Genomic DNA, 6,518 nt, shown 5'->3' with positions numbered 1-6,518 from the left:
ACTTTACGTTTTTCTTTCCAGTCTTTTACATTCCAGTTCTTCAATTCCTGTACTGCACTTCAATGCTTAGGAGTAGTTCCAAGTAGTTTGTTGCTGTAAAACCCTTCGAGGCTGTGAAAGTGCGAAGGTATCATTGTAAGTTCTTATTAATTAATGAAATTCAGTTAGTGAAACTGTTTTTGTCCATCGTCATTATCATTATCTTTAATTTTCTCCTAAGCAAAAGCCACCAGTAAAAGTCATCTTCATTGAGGCTGAAAAAACTTCAACATAATCGTTTCATAATTGGTTGGTATTTAAAATCTCTGTAAGGACTTATTGATCATTGCCGGCACACTTAAAATTACATTATTGACCTTCGAAAACCAAAAAAATCAAAATATATTTTTTGGCACGCCTAGTGGGACTAGTTAAAAATGGCTAGACGTAGAGCAAGAGGAGAAAATGACCACCTCGAAAAAGGTGTAGAAGGAGCTAACATCGAGGAGAATGCTGAGCCACATCCTGAAAATATGCCTTCTATAAACAATCCTCCATGATTGGTTGAAGAAACCATTACTTCAGGATATACTACCCAAGTCCAGAATATTGGGTAAGGCCAAAAGGTTGGTCTCTCAACTGTCTCATCCACATCACCAGTTAATCAATTGGGAGGTTCAGTGGATATTATGGGACAACAGTTAATGTATACAATGGAAGGTGGGCAGTGTCCTTTTTGGATCAAATGCATGCATATCAACCACACATCATTAGACAAGCTAAAGGAAATATAAATCTACTTTAGTAGCAATTGGCTCGAAATAAGTAGCCTGTACAAACTAATAGGCAAAATAATGGTCAAACCAGTAATCAAACACCTAAAAGACAAGTAACAGTGCCTCAATCATGGTACGAGCCCCTTCCTAGAATGCCAATAGGCCAAAACATGGCTACACCTACCAGCAAAGCCATAAATGTTGGTGAAGTAGGAACAACACAAGGAAATGGCAGAACATCTACTAATCCCATGTTCGAAGCTATACCTAGGAAGTTGGATGGGATTCTTGCAATTAGAAGAGAAACTATGCATGTTTCCCCTCCAGCTGTTCCTTTTGCAATGCGTTGCATAGGCCAGGCACCTGCCCAAAGGGGACAGCCATATCCTCAAGCTTACCAGGCACAACAGGGACAACCATTCCCAAATATGCCTTTACCTGAACCAATGGGACTCCAAGCACAAGTGGTTCGTCCAAACCCAGTGTTTGCTCCACCAAGAGTGGCTCAATTAGCACCGAATATGGTGCCTAGAGACCATATTGCTGATATAGTAAGAGAGATTTGTGGACTCATGGCTCGGGGGGTCCAGACTCCTATCTACAGAAAGCCTTACCCAGACTGGGTAGATAGGTTGCACGAGTACCCAAGGGGATATAAAATACCAGATTTTGCCCTCTTTTATGGGAATGGAAACCAGTCAACCATGGAACACATTGCCAGATTTACAGGCTAATGTTGTGAGTTTGCTAATAATGACTATATGAAACTACAACTTTTTCCAAACTCTCTAACTGGGGTATCTTTTGTCTAATACACTGACCTTACACCTGGTTCTATTCAAAATTGGCAACAAATGGAGGAAGTATTTCATGCCTAGTTTTTCTAAATAGAACTTGAGGTTTCTATGGCAGACTTGGCAAGATTGAGCCAAAGGCCTGATGAGAAGGCTGCTCAATTCATTGCAAGGTTCAAAATAGCACGTAACAAATGCAGGGTCGTTTTACGCAAACCTGAATTTGTTAGATTGGCCCAAAATAGGCTAGAATTTAGGCTTCGAAAGAAATTTGAATCAATAGAGTTTCAAGATCTAGTGAAACTTACTTATAAAGTTTCCAGATATGAAACCTTACTTGAAAAAGAATAACACTAAGGCAATACATCATATAGAACCTATTATAGGGACCCTAATTTTGAAATTGATGCAACAGAAATCATAGGAAAAGAACCTATGACTGTGAGGCATTGATTCAGAAAGATACCACAATTGACCAATAGTTTAAAAAGAAAGACCTTCATAGGAAATATTTTTTGACATAACAAAAGCAGATGACATATTTGATCATTTGCTAGCAGCACATTTCTTAAAGTTGCCTGAGGGAGTTAAGATCCCAAATCTTGAAGAACTTAAAGGAAAATTGTACTGCAAATGGCATAACTCTTAGTTCCACTCAACTAAAAACTACATTATTTTTCGAGACATGATCCAAGAACAAATTCAGAAGGGAGGCTGAAATTTCCAACCAAGACTGAAAAGGCTATAGGAATGGACACCAACCTATTTCCAGAAATTGGAGAAGAATCAGCTAATGTTGGCATACCGGATTTCTAGGATCTCTCTTTAAAGGAATTGGAAGAAGTCGGTATGCAAATGCATGTTGCTAGCCAGGCTACCTTCAGGAAGAACACAAAAGGTTCACCGGACAAAGCTTTGTAGGCTAAAAGGATGGCTCTAGTGAAGAAACATTGGATGATGACTCCCTCGAAGCAACTGTAATGCAAAGAATGTGTCCCTGATGTAGGTTGATTTATAAATAGCTGAGGGGGCTCCCAACTGATGGAAAGCAATACTACAAAGATGTGTAGAAAGACCGTAGACCAACCGACAATTATGGCAGAAGGCCATTTCCAATTGGTTCTAGGCAGCAACCATCCTTGGCTAGACCTCTAGGCACCAGGAATCTGTCAAAAGGTAAGAAGCCTCTACATGAGCTCAGGCCACATGACTATTACAAGACAGTCAGCCAACTTGAAAGGAAGCATGAATTTGGCTTAAGATAAGGCACCAGATCCAATGATTGGCCCTCTAAGACAGCTTCAAAGACAGTTCCAAAGACAAGAGTAGCAAGCCTACCAACCAAAGCAGTAAGAACATGGGTACCAGGGGTACCTGATTAGTTTGTTATGCAAAACAAACCGAAGGTGATGCCTACCCAGGAAAGGGTTATCGGAGGAAAACAAAAAATGATCAAACCCCTTTTGGTAGCCTCAAATAACTGGGTACTACTGAAAAACCCAAAGACAAGGGATCCAGATATGGTCCTTGTAATCTCCAAGTCTCAGAGAAGGAAAATCCAGCGAAGGTACACCCAATACCAAAGAGATTTGAAGGAAAATGGAGAACGTGCTTCCTTGGCTCAAACAAAGAGCCAGACAAAAGAAGGAAAAGGTTCAAAGCTTAGTCTTAAGATCAAAAGGAGTACTAGTAGAGAACAAGTGGCCAAATTTCCTGCTGAACTAAAAGCCAAAGAGAAATCCAATCTAGCAGGCCTCGAAAAGGCCTTGATGGAGAGTGAAGACGAGACAGATGAAGAAATTGAACTAGGCCAAGAAAAGGTATTGGCTGAAGAAGAAATGTTCAAGGCTTTTATGGCTGAGCAGACCTTCATAGTTGAAAAGACAACAAAGGTAGACCACCGACAAACCACTTCGAAGGGACCTAATAATACTGAGGTACCAGAATACAGTATGAAGAATGCTTCATCACAGCAAGTCAATATGGAAGAGAAGCAAACACAGCCAGTAGTACAATTTGGCTCATTTCCTCCGATGCCAGTTAATACGGTCTATGTGCTGCCTCAGGAGTTTTGAGCTGAGGAAGAGAACCAAGAAGGCCAGGAGGATGATCCCATTCCAGTTTCTTGTAATAACCCACATTCATGTCTTAGTCATGTTCATGTACATTTGCATGATTTTGTCTTGTTAAGCTTGCATTTGTAGACTTGGACTTGTTTTGCCTAGGTAAAGGTTCTTGTCTTGTCTTGATGCTATCATGTTTTCCCTAAGTGTTGTATGCATGCTTTGTTCCTTCCTTGCTATGTCAAGCCTAGGTCATGCTAAGCCTAGGTCATGCCAAGCCTAGGTCATGTTAAGCCTAGGTCATGTTAAGCCTAGGTCATGCCAAGCCGAGGTCATGTTAAGCCTAGGTCACACCTTTGAACCTCTTACACCTTGGACCATCTTGGAACCCCTTTGGTTGACCTCCACCGTCACCTAGGCATATTGGCCGAGATGTTATCACCTAGGCGTCCGAGATCCTTAATCCTTGCACCTAGTGACCTTGTTCTGGGACTGGAATGACCTAGACCGAGGTGTGGCACATCTAGGCCGAGGTGTGGCACAGCTTAGTCAAGTGTTGTCCTTCCTAGCCGAGGTCATTGTCACCCTAGTTGCCGAAGTCTTGTGGTTAGCCGATGTCAATACTTGCCGGAGTGCCATTCCGAGTAGCTTGCTAGATACGCCTTGTCAGGGCCTTGTCTTGTCAATCTATCACCTTTTTGAAGAGAACCAACCAACCGTTGCCACGTGTCCGAGCTGAGAGTTAAGTTAGCCGGCAGAGAGAGAAACCCCTCATTTGTTGTATCTTGTTTTGAAGAGTAGAGAGAGAAGCTCTAGAAGAGGGAGAAGAGTTCTTGAGAGAGAGTGGATTTCCAAGCTTGATTCTTTGAGATCGAACCGTTAGATCCGTGTTCTAAGGTTAGATTCTTGATCCGCTCTTGTTGTTCTATATGTTTATGATATTGCATTGCATGATTGAATATGATTTGTAAGCCATGCATTGCTTTGAAGTTTGGTTTTAGAAAGAGAAAATGGTTTTCATGTGTTCTTCAAGAAAAGTCATGTTTTGATCCGAAAGCTCATGCCTAGATCCATGTTTTTGTGTTTGTTCTTGCATGATTTTCAAAGTATGGGTACCCAGGTCCATGTTTTCGAACTCATGTCATGAGATCCCAGATCTTGTAATAACAAGTTATGATTTTAGCATTCATGTTCTTCATGCTCATGTTCTTCATGTTCTTCAAGGAGGAAACCCAGATTTCCAGGCTTCATTTCCCTAGGTGTGATCACCGACACCACTCTTGCCTAGATCACACACCTAGGCCAAGCATCGTATCTCACCTTGGCCTACCTTGCATGATCACTTGCACATTAGTTTATCTTGCATGCACACCTAGGCTAACCACTGCACACCTAGGCCGACCATGGTACACCCATGCTGGCACCTTGTAACACCTCGGCAGACAGCTGCATACTGAAGCCTAGGTAACCACACCTCGGCCAAGAGGTGTGGGACCTCGGCCAAGACCTCTTGAGTTCACCCAGCTAGGTCGTTTTAGCCTAGATCATCTCTGTGCATCCATTCCAGGACCTGGTTGGTACCCAGCATGTTTTCCCTAGATGTTTCCAGCATGTTTTCCCTAGATGTTTTCAGCATGTTTTCCCTAGGTGTTTCCAGCATGTTTTCCCTAGGTGTTTTCAGCATGTTTCCCCTAGATCATTTGCATTCATGTGAAGCTTGTTTTTAAGAGTGCGTTCAATAGACTTTGCCATGTGTTTGTAGGACTTGGACCTTTGCCTTGATCCCGACGTCCCAAGAACTAGGTGAGTGGTATTTTTAATAAAGTTATGTTATAAAGTTTTGACAAAGCCTTGCTTCGTTTTAGAAAAGTATTTGATTAAGCATGAATGATTATCTCTATTTTGTGTATCAAGTATAAGCTTTGTTTTGATGACATTCTTGGAAAGTCCTCCCATGCTAGGGGACTCTAAGCCCATGTAGCACCATGTTTGAGAGATCTCTGTCATCGACGGTCTATGAACGGATGGCCCCACCGACGGTCTATGAACGGGTGGATATGTCTAATCGATTCCGGGTCGATTATTCCCTTGTCTTGTCCGAAATGTCATCACCCCATGTATTATGTAGATGTTATTAACATCCCAAGCAAGATTTGAAAGACCAAGATTTGATTGATGAACTTGATTCATCCCATGTTTTGAACAAGCTATGATATATGTATTGTTTTGACAAGGACCTTGGAAATCATTCATTTACCCCTTTATTACTTATATCATTCACTGAGTATCCAAGCTCACCCTCCCTATGTATATATGTAGGTAACAAGTTAGAAGTCGGCTACGCCGAGATGTGTGTTTTGTATGCATGTTATGTCGGCAGTGAGGACGTCGGCAATCTTGAAGCTTTTGTATTTGAACATGTCGGCTGAGAAGCCCTTTCGTTAAGATGTGATATGTATTTTGTACTTCATTTCTTCATGTATTCAAGTTGTAAAGCTATGTAAAGATGTATGCCATTTCATTTGACTTATGCACTGCTCTTATGGACCACTTGTATCTTGAATTATTGCTTCCGCATTTGTGAGCCCCCTATATAAATACTCTGATTGTGTGTGAATTTTGTAAGTTGGCCTTCGGTAATTACGGATTACTGGCCATCACGGCACCAAACTACTAGGGGCGGTTTGGGGTCGTGACATTTCTAGTAGGGATTCGCAAGCCATCATAGTCCAAGATGAATCTGAGGTGGCCAAGCCTATAGAAACTGATGAAGAGAGTGAAGAGGTGAGCATTAACCTCTCATATCCCTTCGAATATCTGTAGATACCCTATTTTTGACCGTCCTTAAGACTTGGGCGCCTTAGGTTGATCACTCAATGATGAAATGTTACGCTTTGTATGCTCAA

The sequence above is a fragment of the Camellia sinensis genome, chromosome 13 (genome assembly GCF_055761805.1).
Source record: "Camellia sinensis isolate YWXY chromosome 13, ASM5576180v1, whole genome shotgun sequence".
NCBI lineage: Eukaryota > Viridiplantae > Streptophyta > Magnoliopsida > Ericales > Theaceae > Camellia > Camellia sinensis.
The sequence above is the reverse complement of the archived record's forward strand: the minus strand, read 5'-3'. Positions refer to the sequence as shown.